General features: G+C 33.8%; 1 protein-coding gene across 6 annotated transcripts in view; it reads left to right on the top strand.

Moving 5' to 3' along the window:
* The first annotated feature begins 416 nt into the window (after window positions 1-416).
* Window positions 417-16,256, top strand: part of LOC143259846 (RYamide receptor) — a 284,265-nt gene continuing 268,425 nt past the window's right edge. For 3 of the 6 annotated variants that reach the window (XR_013033848.1, XR_013033847.1, XM_076523620.1), the window contains exon 1: window positions 417-1,077. The gene's annotated coding sequence lies outside the window, so the exon portion shown is untranslated. The remainder of the gene's footprint in view (window positions 1,078-16,256) is intronic. The other 3 variants (XR_013033846.1, XR_013033845.1, XR_013033844.1) reach the window with 1 other exon arrangement.

Below are 16,256 nucleotides of genomic sequence, written 5' to 3'. Positions count from 1 at the left end.
GTATTGCAAAACGTCGAATATAAATTTATTTCATTTAATAACATAGATTTGATTAAATTAATTTTGTAAATTATTTCAAACTCTAGAATGTACAAAATTATATTTGGCGTTTGGAATATGTGTCCTCTTTTTTGTTGGGATTTTAAATAATTAAAATCCGATAGTTGGAAATTAATTGGGATAGTATGCGAGCCTCTCTCTGTTGCGTATAAAGTTGTATTCAATTTCCTGGAACCTTTATGATCATTGATGCGGTAGTCAAAAGTTCTTGGTATTAGGAGATCAATTTTTATAGATTCAGAAGGATGATCACGGAAGATCTAACAAAATATAATTTTTCGTTCGAGGACGACATATGTTTCTATTAGGGTTGCGCAGTGAGGGTGCGCGATCCTGTTCTCCGGTTGATCCTTTGAGGAAAGTTCGCAGTCCGTCAGTAGCCACGCTTCATGAAACTTTGTTCCGCGGCACTCGCCTCCGTCGAAGAGTTTTTTGACGTATCATCGTTATCCAATTGTTCACTAAACTGTGCCACAAAAGTGAAACACCGTCGTTTTTATGCCGGACGATCTAGATTCTACAATCTAACTGAAAATCGTGTGCGGCTCAGTGAATGAATTTCATTCGTCAATCACGTGGTTCAGGATAATCATCAGATAAAAGCAACGTTAAGCGTTCGTTAGTTTCGGTGCGCGAATGTCAAAAACGATCTGTCAGTTCTATGGACGTTTTACAGTGAATTTCTGGTGAACTGAAAACTGTTGCGAATATAATGAAGATGAAAAGTGTACCCAGAACGGTTCGTTGACCAATACGCAAGAAACGAAATTTGAAAGAAAGTTATAGTTTCGCCACTGTAATGACGAAGTAGTGGAACATTTTTGGCTGGAGCTGTTAAATGACCGAACTTATTTAATTGGAGTCCCAAGTCCACGCTAAAAACAAACCGCTCTTGTTGAAATATCCTTCGAAGTAACGAAAAGTTTTTATTCGAAGATGAGAAGAAAGCGGCAACAAATCTGGAAGAAAAGTAAACGATCAAGCAGTGACGTCGTACAGGTTGATCGTTGCATCAAGGTACGGAAACTTATATAAACTTTTTCCCAGCTCAACATTTTCCTCCTCGAGCTTCTGTTTTCTGCTTGAGAAATTTTGGGCTGTGCTTTATAACGAAAGATCACAGCCGCGCGACTTATCGCCAGATTAATAAACCATGGACGGGCTTAATAAAAAAAAAGTATGATATGAATGTTCTTATTCAAGTGGTGGACATTTCGTTTCGATTATTATTATAACAGATAACGATTGTTTATGAACTTGCATCGCTGATGCGAGCGGATGTTAATGGTAGTTTACAACACGTTTATGTAAATACACATTTTTATCATTTAAAAAGTACCTATTCCATTTTTATAACCTATACTTAAATGTTGTGCAATTATCAGCATCGATAGACGGACTTATCAACAAGCTGTAACCATTAAAATTTCATTGGTAATATTCATTAAACGCGATATAGTCAGTTCATTAAAATTGTCTCTGAGCTTGTAATCAAAACTGGACAATTTGGGAAGAAGATTATTCGAGCCTCTCGGCTCGGGAACATTCAATATCGAGGAAACATTGGAAATTTTGATATTTATACTCAAATTACCGAATTTCATCTATTTTCGTATAATCTTGACATAACTAGACAGGCGTATACATTGATTGCGGCAATCAAAGCGACAAAACAAATACAAATTAATCATACAGTAGTATCATCACAGATTTACATTGCATATTATTGGAGGATGCGTGTGTTAGAGAACTGCGATGATACTAATTACATTTTATGATTCCATCAGGTCGCGTTACTTGAATTACACATGTGTATGTTTTCATTTCTAATCGTACGATTGACAAAACGTTCATCTGCAAGAACAGAAAAAGTAAAAATATAATAAGAAAAATGAGAACGTCCTATAAGAGTTCTAAAATCACGGAACTTTAGTAAGGAGAAATGGAAAAACAATTTAAGTTAACGATCGTTAATATTGATCTTTAGAAAATTAATTGTTCCAAGAATTTATGAACTCTTCTGATTAACTAAATTTGTTTCATTAAGCATTGATAAAACATATGGCGCGCGACATTCGCTTTAAAAGACATAGTCGGATAAGATGGTCAAATGTGATCCATAACCAAAATTACGTTTCTCTAGATCTTTCGATAAGCTATTGATTGAAAACCCTCTCAATCAATTTTTAAGTCCTTACCCTCACCACAATGGTAGTTGCAGGGTGAAATCGGATTAACCGATGACTATTACTTCTGTTCTACACGACGAAATATTTTGAAAAAATTCATGAATCTTCTATCTCATGAGGCACCAAACTCAGAATTTTCTCACATTTTTTAGTCGCAAAATGAATTTTTATATAATTTCAAAAGTTTTAAAATGCTGAGTTTGAAATGAAATGCTCGGGATACTACAATCATATTTTTACCCTTATAGTATTTTGTTATGGCCACTAATGTGTATTTTTTCTCAGATTTTTCGTACGGGACAAACAGGATAAAAAAAATGGAATAAAAAAATATATGATTTAAATTGAAGTTTGTTAGAGATCAGTTTTATGTTAATTCTGTAATTAACGGATATCGTAAACATTTATTGTTTTTAGATTTTTTTGAAATAACGATGTTCATTAAAAAATAAAAAAAAATCAAGTTTTGCGATGTTTTTTTACTTTTATGCAATATTAAACACACACACACACTCCTATATTCAGAGGAACAATGTACCTGGGAATTGTATTATATAGTATAGCTTTGGAACCAGATAAGGTATTGTCATGATGTTTGATTTCCATGAATTTGTAAACATCGAGGAACATATATTTGGAAAAAAATCAAAATTTTATTTCTTATAATTTTCTACAATGTGATTTTTGAAGCAGGCCCAATATGCATTGTGGGCTGATGTGTGCACGTTCCACAATGATTAGTTGTTTGATATCATCCACCTGGCGTTTCCCTCTCAATGCAGACCCATTCTCATACCCACATTGACAATGTGTAGTGTATTGTTCAGTCTATTGTTCGACGAAAATGTGGATGGACGTGTCCGTGGTTCCCGAAAATCACCGCTGAACTGATTTACAAGATTTTTGACAAACTTGTATTGCATCACTGGTATTTGTTTTTGTTTTCTTCCAAGGTCTGGTGAATTATGTAAGAATTGATAACACACATTTCGAATCCCCCCCCCCCCAAATAATTGTAAATTACGATATCACAAAATGATATTTACCAAAAGAACATCACTTTCCGATTTTCTGACTTATTAGTAACGCTCGACGCTTCAATTCGAACTGAGTTCAGCTTCGAAAATCTTTTCCTCCAGTTTTAGGCTTGCTTATTTATATCCTCAAATTTCACTAGTCAGTGCGAGGCATACTTGCATATCAACCTTCCTTTTAAGTAGGGTAGAAAAGTGCTCGGACTGTCGTGAACACACTACTTGCGTTCTCTTCCGACGTAAAACTGGCTGATATTTTCTTTCATATAGTACCGGAAATAAATATAGCAACTTGGCCATAATAGTTCTTTTAACATCAATTTCTTTAGTCTTTTCTGTATTAATTCACGAAATGTATGTATTTTCTGGAAGACTATTTTGTTCTATGTAAAATTGTATAGAAACGATTCCAAGATATTTGAAAATAACACAGTTATTAGTATGTAAGTTAAACCACATACGTACTCTGTCGGACAGAACTATAATAACTTCGCCTTGCTGATGTTTATTTCTTTCCAATTGAGGTAGAATTTGTATTGAACCAGCAGTGCAGAAGTTGATACAAAATTTACGAGAAAATGAAGGATCGACATTTCAACGCATTGGAGAAAATGTAGAATATAGAAAAGACGTTTTTAATATTTATAAACGATTAATTCATCCAAACGTTATAAAAAAATAGGAAGACCCAAGAAGATTAATGAAAGATCAGTTTAATGTTAACTTTTTGTGCTGAATTTAAAACGTAATCTGAAAATAACCGACCGAAGATCAGTTATTATTTCGCGAAAAGACCCATTTTTAATAGTACCGAAAATTCAAGTTGCTGCAAAGAACATAAACATTTCGAGTAGAACGGTGCAGCGTCGTTTAAACGAAAACGGACTGTATGGAAGAATTGCGGCACATAAATCGTACATTTTGAAGAAAAATGTCATTGCACGCCTGAAATTTGCTAAAGAACATGTCAACTGGACCACAGAACAGTGGCGAAAAATTTTTTGGTCGGAGGAATCAATTTATCAAATACAGATGATATATGCTTTGTTAGACGGCCAGCAAATACAAAAATTAACCACAAAATACAGAGTAGGTTCTGTGAAGCATGGAAGAGGTAACGTAACGCTATGGGGATGGTTTTCTTTTGACCTAATAGGTCCTCTTTATCGAATGAAAGGCAAATTGGATCAAATAAAATATAAAGAGATCATGGAAGAAATTATGTTACCACATGCACGTCATAATATGCCGGCAGGAAGGGTCTTTATGCAAGATAATGATCCTAAATATAAGGCCAAGAGCGTCACGATGTGGTTTGAAGACAATCAGATTGCTCTTCTTAATTGGCTATCTCAATCCAGTTGAGAATTTATAGGGCTAAATTGAACTAAGATTAAGTGCAAAGAAATTTAACAAGCATGATGATTTGTATGCGGCTATAACCAAAGAATGATCATTGTTGCCTAAAGCAATATTAGAAAATCTAATTCAATCTGTGCCTCGTCGTTGTAAAGCAGTAATTGACAGTCCTGGGTCTATTTCGAAATATTAGACTCTCATCTACATATATACGTATGCTATTTCTGTATATATTTTGTCTAAATAATACATTCATAGGCTGAGTAGAGTAAAAGTTATAGTTTTGTCCGACAGAATTTCCCCATGTTCTTATTTTTACCCTAATAACTAACTTATTTTTAATCGTTTTCAAACCATTTCTCTACAGATTTGCAGGCACGAGAGTAACATTTCCAAAAATGAATATAGTTCGTGGATTAATACAGAAAATACTAAAAAAATTGATGTTCAAGGAATTATTATGGTCAAGTTGTTATATTTTGTGTCCGGTACTGTATTTTGGTAATTGTACCATATTTTGATTTGCTTTCTTGTGTCATTTCAATAGAAAACCTCAGGGAATCATGAATTTCTCGGAAAGCTGCGGTTGAATACGTTCGTTCTCTGTAAATACTAATAAACTTCGATGTCTTCTGAGAGGGAATATCCGAGTTGTATGCTAGATGTACGATGTCCCCTCAGAGGGAACAACCGAGTGCAAAGGGTTAAAATAAGTTACACCATTTTAAAAGGTGTCCGAATATTAACGCGAGTTACTATACACGCGTTGAGGCATAATGAGGTGGTAATCCCGTCCGTCTAATGCTCGTCGTTTCTACTTGATGCAAGAATTATGCGTACATTCCATCAAAGAGGACGCGGAATGTCGGATCGACTGGTGCAATGTTCCTATGATGAAAGCAATGCAACAACGTGCTGCCGATAGGAAATACTGGTTCCACAAAATACCCCTGATTCCGATGATCGATGATTCTACGACCGAGCACACTGCTCAATTATTCAATATTAAATCTTCTGGCAAATGTAATCGTTTCACTGATTGAATACGCATACGCGAATTCCTACTAGCCCAGACAACTTCCGAGAGAATGGTGTTAAGTGGTACTCTATTTTCGCCAGTAATAGGGCAGACATTGTTGCTATGGAACTCCGCAATATGTCGATGAAAACGTGAACGTTAAGGATAACGTAGGATAATTGTGCACGTTAGAAGCAATAAATAATCAGGCTTAAGGAGACAAATATTTTTAGTTTTCATAGAAATGTGTATTAGTTAAATATTATGTGGAACATAAGAATTTTGTATCAGGTACCATAGAAATAAAATTATAAAGTTTATACGAAATAAAATAAGATTATAAATTGTCTGCATCGATTGCAAGACGTAGGTGCCAACTGTAATTTTCTTCCTGTCTTCAGTAAATTCAATAAGTAGAAATTCATACATCGTATTCTGTTCACTATTTTACGTGTCGCCCTACCATTTTTACCATAAATGCATAAGATCCGCAGTTTATTGATCACATATTAATTTCTTTATCACTTCATGTAGACATCGTTTACACAAGATTCCAAATCGAAGAATTTAAAGCGAGTCCCTTTTTTACCCGCGGATTTTTAGCGCGCCAACCACATTGGGATCGCTAGAATACCACGGCATAATTAAACTTCTAAAAATTTTCTATGAATACTTTGTATATAAATAGCGTTCGATATTTTATAAAAAATCTGGGACGATCTTAAAAACTACAAATAATCACAACATATTAACAAGCATTTTATGAGTTACTTAAGATCTTCAAATTATTATAATTAACGTTAAGGAACAAGGACAAGCTTGAACCTAATATTATTCTTATTAATATAAATATTATTCTTATTAATATATACATTCCAATATTAATTATATCAAAAATTAAATATATATTAAAATTAACTATACAAAATCTCCGTATAAACGTTATTTGAACTCTGAAAAGGATCCAACGATTCAATATTTAATAATTAAATATTAATTACCGTCGGATAACCAATTGCTGTGCCCTTGATTTGCTTTCGAGTCTAATTAACTTTATATTTATCGAATGAGACATATTAAATTTATTCAGCCTTTAATTTTGTTAAATACAAAAATTGAATGAATACAAAAATTTGATGTCTTATCTAATAAATGTAAAGTTAATTATACGCGAAAACAAATCAAAGGCACAGCAATTTTTTTATTCTTTTATTTTGATTACGTTTTAATACGAAAATTGAATGTCTTATTCGATAAATATCAAGTTAATTATGCCCGAAAACAAACCAAAGGCACTTGCAATTGATCACCACACTGTAACTGGCTCCGCTATCCTAATTATAGATCACGCATTGAAACCCATAGACGTCTTATGTGTGCTGCTTCAGCGGTGAAGCTTAGCAATAAAAAGGAAGCTACAGTCTTTGAGGTTTATAGATGCACGTTTCAAAGGCGGAGAGTTTGGTGCCATTTGGAAGATCAATTAAAGGAATCCGGTTTGAGTTCTAAGGTATTAGAACTGTCGCTCGAATCCGCTTTTCACGAATATCGTTAAATTGAGATGCTCGATCGTCCGGCGAGTTTTATCCGCATTCTTCTCCAGTTCTTACCTTTCAGAAGGAAAGTTTCCTTGCGACGGAAGATGCTCAGTCTAGTCGTTAACTAATGAAAAGTTCTTGTATACGAGGGTGAAATAAAATGAAACGATAATTTACGTTGCAACAACTTCGTCTTTGCATTTCTTGAAAGTTACTGGTCTTATACAACGTGTCCGATTTTTATTATTATTTTACGAGTTTCCACTCAAGTATCTCGCAAACTAATAATTTTTTGACATGTGAGGTCTAATATTTTTTGTTCGGAACGATGAACTGAGCCGATAAGTGTATTCAAAATCATGTGATTTCGTTTAAAAGAAAAAATATTCACCTTTATTTGCCCTGTACGAGTCCACTTACAGAAAAATGAATTACGCCATCTTGGAGCCTCGTTAAAACCATTTAATTTCTGTGGAAAATATTTGTTATGCAGTGTGTAATTAACGAGTTATTTTCATTTATAAATTAAAATAATTTAGCGACAGGTTTATCAGAATGCTTTATGCATGTTCAAATACCTACCTGCAAATTCCGTTTCATGTTAACCATTGTTGGGCTATTCTTACTTCAACTCTTCATTTCTTTAGAAATTCTTATTCCAATTTCACGCTGTAGGAACCTCAGGTTTCTTTAGAAATCCGATTACAATGAAAAAATCGATTATTGGAATGATTAAGACGATCACATTAATCTTAAAGCGCGTACGTAAATTCTGGGTCAATGTTCGAGGCATGAAACTATCCATTTTATCCGAAAGTAGAATATAAAAATTGATATAAACTTGAAATTTGATGTAAAAATGTTGAATTTTACGTATACTTCGAATGTGTTGGATTCTTTAAGAACGGAATATTGAACATTTCATTACAAATAATTAATTAATGTGTTTATTAGAACAATTTATTCATTTTGATAAATGCCTAGTAGAAAATACTGCGTTAAATCAGCTTTCTACCGACGAGATGCTTTATCCTACTTTAAACCTGAAAAAATTAATCGATACTCTCCGTGTTACGGTAACTTTATCTTTACGTTTCATTAGATATCTCAACTTCGATTTCACACACAGTCTGAACAAAATCCATATTAAATATCTGATTTTACTTTTTACGTCGTGTCAGTGGCGGATTAAGGTGTACTGAGGGCCCGAGGCGCAATACAAAATTCAGGGCTATAATATGGTATGACATGCTAGGACAAATAGAGCGATTATTAAAGGGTTCTATTGTAAAATGAAAACATAATTAATACAAAAAAATTAAACTTATGAAATTTTATTTGCAGTATGGAAAAATTAATTTAAATAACAGTTTTGAAAACTTATTGACAATTTCTTTGTAGTCTAAGGTATTAACTATATCACTTTTGATGAACATCAGAACCAAATCATTTAAAACGGAGAATGATCTTTCTGCGCTCGTATTACAAATTGGCATGGTAATAAATATTTTTTAAACCGTGTTCACATTATATCTTTTTCTTTCTGGTACTTTAAAAAATGGCGAATTTCAACTGGAAACTTTTCTGTATCAATATCATTATGATAAATATTCTTCAAATTCTCAATTTTGCTATTTATTTCTTCTTCTTTTAGATTAAAGTCGAAAAATATTTGAAAATTTCCTAATTCATCGTTGTAAACTATTTTCCATTTTCATATTTCCTGCATAAACTCTTCTGCAAGAAATATAATAATGTACATTAACAATTCATTCAGTTTCATCAAAATTGTAATTTTCTTTCATTTCTGTATACTTTCTTTAAAATTTGTATTTTCTGATAGTAAATTTTCAGCCTTTTCTTTAAGTTCAAAATTATTTCTCGCATCGTCAATAAATTTTGACAACGAATTAAGTAATTTAGATCCATTTAACAAATTTAATATCTTGTAAAGATTTATACTTTGCAATAATTTATCATAGATACTAATACCGTGCGAGATATTCATTTTGTTGTATAATAATGTATAATAAGCGTATTAGTATATTAAAAATGACATTTTTAAGTAATCAATATGAAAATGCTGGTATTCTTCTGTGGAATATATTTTTTAATTCTTAGTTTAAATGCGTGGTTCTTCTCAAAATTTTTAATGCCATCTGTCCTACAATTTTTCAATAAGATTCAGATAGTGAGATTACACGCACACGCACACACGCACGCACGCAAACAAACACACACACACACACACACACACACACACACACACACACACGGATGGTAGTAGAATATTTACAGAGTGATATAACTACTCCTTTAAAAATTACATTTTTTCTTAATTAAATATTTTCTTGATCGAAAACAATTTTTGCTAAAGTATTGTTGGATATGTCTGCAACAGAACGTCGATTCGCGATGGTCGGAATGTAACAAAATAACGATTTATGGTGGTCTCGCGATTCAATACATCTTATGTTCCATACATCTTTCGTCTTTTTAAAGTAAATCTAAAATAAACAAAAGAGAAAGAAACATAAAATACACATTTTGCCAATTTCGACCTTTCTTTCCCTTTGCGGCGAGAACCCCAGGCGGCTTGGAGTTAACCCATCACTGTGAAATGTTAGATTTCTCTAAGAGAAACGTGAGCCAATAATTAATTAGTGCATTCGTTAGACGTTCTCATTCACGCAGAACAGTAAAATGGGTATGAAGTTCTACTTTATATCTCCTTTCTTAGTGTTGTACAGTACAATATTACAGCTTTACGTTCTTTTAGACATTTTTGAGTTGATTTCATATATATTCTAAGAAACACAAATTTTTTTCCATGAAATAGAAGATAAATAAAAAAATCTCTTCTTTCGCCAATCAGAACAAATTCGAATTAATATCTTATCATCGCCACAATTTATGGTATAAATACATGAAATTCACAGTCTGATTATTAGGTTTGAATATGGAAATTTCTCTGCATTTCAGGATTTGCATTAAGTAAGTGTCGAACGTAAGAAATTTATCCTAAGCTAAGACGCTGTTGGAAAAACATCTCACGTTCATTAACTTATTGAAGCGTGGACACTTGAGTGGTGCCAATAAGGCGGTATCCGAAGTCATTTTCTGCATCGCCACATTTGTCCGGGTTTTAATAAATCGCTAAAGTTTCAATAAGCGTTACCGCACAATGTTAAAGTCACCGTAAAGTGTGATTGCAATTCTAAAAGAACCATTTATTCGAGTATCGATTATCGGATTAATTCACAAATACGTGTTCGTTGCAGGCGTTTCATAAATGCGTCGGCGTATTGAAAGTACACGTAATTACAATGTTACATCATACATACAGGATGTTACGCCAAACTGAGAACAGTTAGATAGATAAAGCTACGAAAATGATTATTATTATGATTTACTGATTATTGTAAATACAAAAGCCATAAGGAATCGCAGAAAATTCGTCTTTTTTTTATGCTCATCGTCAGTGTATTATTTACGCCTCGTTGCATCTGCATTGGGCGACAGCAACAGTATCACGTAAACATTGCACCGAATGTAAATAGAAATCGAACCTTTGTGTGTTTCCTTACACCTTTCATAATACCGTCCGTCTCCCGCTGTTGCAAATTTAATTGCTTCTAATTTATGATTATCTGAAAGAAATAATGCAACATTGTACTCGTATTGAAACCAGCTATCGTAGTATGACTATTTAAATATCATTCACCGTCATGTCAATAAAAAAATTATTGACACTACCTAAAACATCTCTTCATACTGAATATTTTTTGTATAAACATTATTTTCGTAGCTTCGATCTATTCTGAGATATTTCACTGTTCTCAGTTAAGCGTAACACCCTATATAATCCTTATCCACCCACCTTGTTCTACATACTGTGTTTATTGCTAGTATCATCTATTTCCGGCTCGCTGCCATTACTAAAAATATCCACTATCAAAATCAGTATTAATTATACAGGATGTCGCAAAAATCATTTACAATCGGAAAATGAGAGGTTCCTAGGGTCATTTGAAGTAACTTTTTCATTAGAGCAAATGCTATCCGTGGCTTTGTTTACGAATTATTAATGAAAAACAGTGATCAATGAGAGACGAGATCGGTGTGAGGCGGCGCGCCGCGGCGGAGCCAATGGACGAAACTGGTTTTCGTCCGCTCTTTGGCTCGGCTGCCTTGCGCCAGCCGAGCTCGTTTCTCATTGATCCGTGTTTTTCGTTAATAACTCGTAAACAAAGCCGCGGATTGCATTTTCACTAAGGAAAAAGTTACTTCAAATGACATCAGGAACTCTTCATTTCCCGATTGCGAGTGACTTTTGGGACACCCTATATAGGATGGGTTCCAGAAATAGCAATAGCAGAAATAGTAATAAATTGTGTTGTCCTTGTGATCATCGAGCTTTTATTCATTATCGTGTGGCCCTTGTCGGAAATGTAGATTTTAATAATTTTATTTACAGAAAGTATGATCTCTCTCTCTCTCTCTCTCTCTCTCTCTCTTTCTAACCGAAGTTTAACGATTTTATTAAAGTTCTGAATATTTTTAAATATTTTTGTGTAGATTAAACCGAAAAAAGCTGCTGGTTATTAATGGTGGTAAAGAACTAGTCTATTAATTTTTTTGATGTGTTAATCACATCGTTCATCATTCTTGTAGACAGACTGTCCGGTACAAGCCAAAGTAAAGTTACTTCACGATATATGAACAAACGACTCGATAATGTAAAGCAACTTGAACAGGTATTACATAATTATTTACTGTTGTATTGCCAGCACGAATGCTTACGCATTGATCCAATTTTTTATATCTATTTTGTCTAACAATGTCCAAACATTTAATGCTTAAGAAGTTTACAGAATCCTTCTCCGTATAAAGGACGTTTTATTATCTTGCAGCTTTGACACTATATTTTCATAAGATAGGGAAACTATGATTTAATGTTGTTCTGTTGTGGTAGCGGGATTGCGTTTATATTTATACAGTGAGGAGCAAAAGTGTCCACGCACCTTTTAAAACGGTATAACTTCTTCAAAACTGGTCTAAATGACGTGATTTTTTTTTTGTAAATGTTAGAGGAACTAGTTCACTGTACAATGACTAAAATACATTTTTCAAATTTTGCTACTATTTGAAATAAAAGAATGTAAAAGAACTCTCGTTTTTTCACTTTTTTATCTGTGTATGTAATGAAAATTTGAAAAAAATCACTGTATTATCACGTAGAACGACTCTGATTGATATTCGAACACCTTTTAAAACGTAATAACTATTTTAGGATTGGACTAAATTAGAATACTTTTTTTAAATTTTGTTATTTCTTAGAATGATAAATGAATATCGGAAACTCTCATTTTTTTAACTTTTCTATTTGAGACTATAATGAAAATTTGAAAAATGCGTTTTGTAAATCTCGGTCAGTTGTATGCCTGATGAATAGCGTTGCATGCAAAATCCTTGCAAAATCATGCAAGCGTTAAAAGATTTTAGAAACTGAAGATTTCTCACACTTATTGGTCAAAAGTGTCAAAACTGGGGCTAAAACTGCAATTTTTGTGATCTTTAATTATTTACAGCTTATACCAAGATCAACCAATTTCGAAGAAATTTCCAACATGCGTATAAGTTAGCGAAATCTATAAAACATTTCTTTCGTCATTCTAAGTAATATCAAAATTTTAAAAAAAGTATTCCACTTATAGTCTTGCCTAATATAGTTCAGAATTACAATGTTCACTCGGTAGACACCCCACGCCACTATGCGGGACTCTCTGCGCATGCGCCGCCTTGCGTAGTTGATTTTCATGCCTACACTGATCATGAGTACATAAAATCCGTAGTCTATTAGCAGTTGAAATCAAATTTTGAAGGGTGTATGAGAACATTAGTTTTAGAAAAAAAAACGTATTATCCAATGGTAAAAAGGTAGATTTAAACAGGTGATGGAAATCCGATGATCAGGCGTGTAAGCTTATTTCAGACGCAGAACAATAAGATCATTAAAATGAACGCTTTTAACCAAAGAAATATTTCTTGGTGCTTAATAAAATCTTCCTGGCTTCGAATAACGGACTTTAATGACTGGTATGAGTTCCGAACGCGCGAAAATATTTGTCAGCGTGGAAAATAATTATTATCAAAGTGTAATAATTATTACCGCGAAGCAAAAATGGCGGTAAAAATGATGTAAATACCGTGGCGTTCTCACGGTAAAGTAATTTTCTTGTTAACACCGGGGTCATGTTGAAATATTTTTACCCTGGTGTCGTTTTCGCAGCTGCGAACGACAGCATCGTCGCTGTTTAAGCCTCTGATGAGATGAATCTCAGTGCTCACGTTGGTCGTGTGATGTCGCTCTTAAAGAATGAGTGACAATTTCCTTCGGTTTAAACGGTCGTTTGATACAACAGCCCCTTTAATACACCCATCCCATCAGTTTCCGGGGAGAGTGAAAATTCTCGTTTTTTCTTGGACGTGGTCATAGGGTCGAAACACACTTACAGGCTAGGCTCGGGTTGGCTTGCACCGTGCTGGGCCGACAGTATTCATATAAGGGTCGAAACACACTTACATGTCAGGCTCGGGTTATACTCCAAGGTCGAGATATTCTTTTATTTGGTTCACATTAGAGTGTTCACACTCTCTTCAGTGTCATTTAAGAAGGGTATAGTTCCAATTGAAAAGCCAAACGTTATGCCAATTCGTTTTCCATCCGATGATTAAATTTTTTATGAAGTAAAAATTTCCTTTTCAAGTGTTTGTAGCAATTTGTTATTATATAAAGAATGAGTAACTTTTATTTGAACAATACTTTTGTTTATACCTGTTTGTATGGAAGATTGGAAAAAAATTAATTCCTTCTTTCTAAAGTAGAATTAAAAAGAGAAAATGTTTATTTCAAAAGTTACTCGTTAATTATATATCAACAAATATATCAACAAAAAGAGTGATATAGAACTTTCTATGTAATGAGAAGGTGACATTATTTAAACCTCTTTTTGAAAAATAAGACTGTAGGAAAGAGCTAGGAACTTTTTACAAAAGAATATCAGCAATCATTAATTTTTACCCAAATTTCCCTGTAGGACCGAATACTGTGTATTATTGTATATTGTAATATTGTTTAATATTTTCATTTTGAACAAATTTGAGGAAATAAAGCCATCTTTAAAGTGAAGTTTAAAATGTCCAGAAGTGGAACTGATATATCGTCTTGATCAAAGCGTCCATCTGTACGAGTATGGTTGTCAGATATGCACAGGAACAACATGGAAAGTTTATTTATACAAAGCCAATAGCTCGTTTGAAGAATACCGACGTTTGGCTTTTCGTATCTTTCTGCGTCGTTAATTAATTTGCAAAAGCCAAGCTAGCGGAAGTGAGCGTTTAGCCGGCAAACATCGAGCCTGGTAGAACCGATGAAATACTGAATGATCCTCGGGTCTGAAGGGACCGAGATTCGACGTTCACCTTTGTAATTTTTTCGAATGTAGGAAAGGACAACAAATGAAGGATAGGTAATAACGCAATGTGTAACTTTCTTATTTTTTATGTTTTCTTAATGAAACTTTTGCAATGCAATTGTGAGGTTGTTTTGATTAAAATAAGATCAAATGTGATATAATTTCTAGACGAAATGTTTATTTTTGTAGTTTAAACTCTCTCCGTATTGTTCGATTTATGACTATTAAAATTAAATAAATACATATTACGTTCATATAATTGTGTCATACTTGATAAATTATGCTTACGCCTTGAAATGAATGATAAAGCAGGTGTAAAACATTATTTTTTAAAACGGGACAATCATTTCAATACAAATAATTTATGCAAATAAGGACAATTTTTTCGATACGGAGAAAGTAGTGAGTACCAATTCGGATGACTTTCAATAACTTCATCTGCGATCAAATAACTGTAAGAGGGATTTTCTTAACTTCTGTGCACAGTTTCTCAAGCGCTTCTCTTAATCTAATAAAGAGATGTTATCAATAGAAGTTCATCGGTTACCGTCGGCTACGTGATAAAATACTGAATGTAAAAAATTATTTTCCCAATAAAAAATCAAAGTCGCCTTAATTTTTTTAACTGGTATTACATATTTGTTTTTTCACGTTTTCTCGGTGAGAGTCTCCGAGAGGTCGTAAGTCTCCGACTCAAAGTTATATGACACCGAGTCTGCGTGATTCCGTATGACTCTTTCGAGTGATACGGATGATAGGTTATTGTAGAATGGTTTTAACTCTTAGGTGACTAATTGTATTTGGTTTAAAATGAATTGAGTTGAACTGCCAGTGACTTATCGATGATGGACGAATGACTAAAGACTAATTGACGATGAACTGACTGGTGACAACTGATCTTGAGAAGAATCGGTTTCGAGTTTTTATACAGTTTCGTGGATAGAAAGCTCGAAATTCGTTGGTCAGTGACGCGATGGAAGGGGATGTAGAGTGACGTAGCACGCAGTGCCGCAGGTAGCAAGAAACCCCGGACGGGCGACCGAAGCGACGCGTGCTAGCGACTCTGTCATAAAAAATGCTGCCGATGAAGGTGTGCATTGTTCAAAAAAGCAGAAATGGCTTTGGTGCCGGAAAGAATATGGCTCGAAATCATAATTTTAGAAATGGCAAGGAAGAAGACGATGGCTCTATGAAATTGAAAGCCCAACGAACGTGACCCTCTGTTGATTGCACGTCATTCGTTGAAGGACTGTCAATTTGTCTCGCTGAGCCGAAGATTTCTCGTTAATAAAAGTTTTTTAGGGATAAAAAGAAAAGGTCATTCGTCTCGGAGAAAGTTAGACGGATGCGGCACGAAAGTTTCGTTGAAGGACGGAAGAGTATTCTTTATTTAATATTACTGCAGTTCGCGTCAAGACAAATTCAACGACTTGCTCTAGCTTGACCTTCGGACCTTCGGAAAAAAATAACAATTCTTTAAAATTCAACATTTTATCGTGCAGTCGACAGAAAACCAATAAACTTTTACTGGAAATAGTTTTTTGTCAGATTAACAGATATACAACAGTGGTTGTAAAGCT

The sequence above is a fragment of the Megalopta genalis genome, chromosome 7, assembly GCF_051020955.1.
Source record: "Megalopta genalis isolate 19385.01 chromosome 7, iyMegGena1_principal, whole genome shotgun sequence".
In the NCBI taxonomy this organism is placed as follows: domain Eukaryota; kingdom Metazoa; phylum Arthropoda; class Insecta; order Hymenoptera; family Halictidae; genus Megalopta; species Megalopta genalis.
The sequence above is the reverse complement of the archived record's forward strand: the minus strand, read 5'-3'. Positions and strand labels throughout refer to the sequence as shown.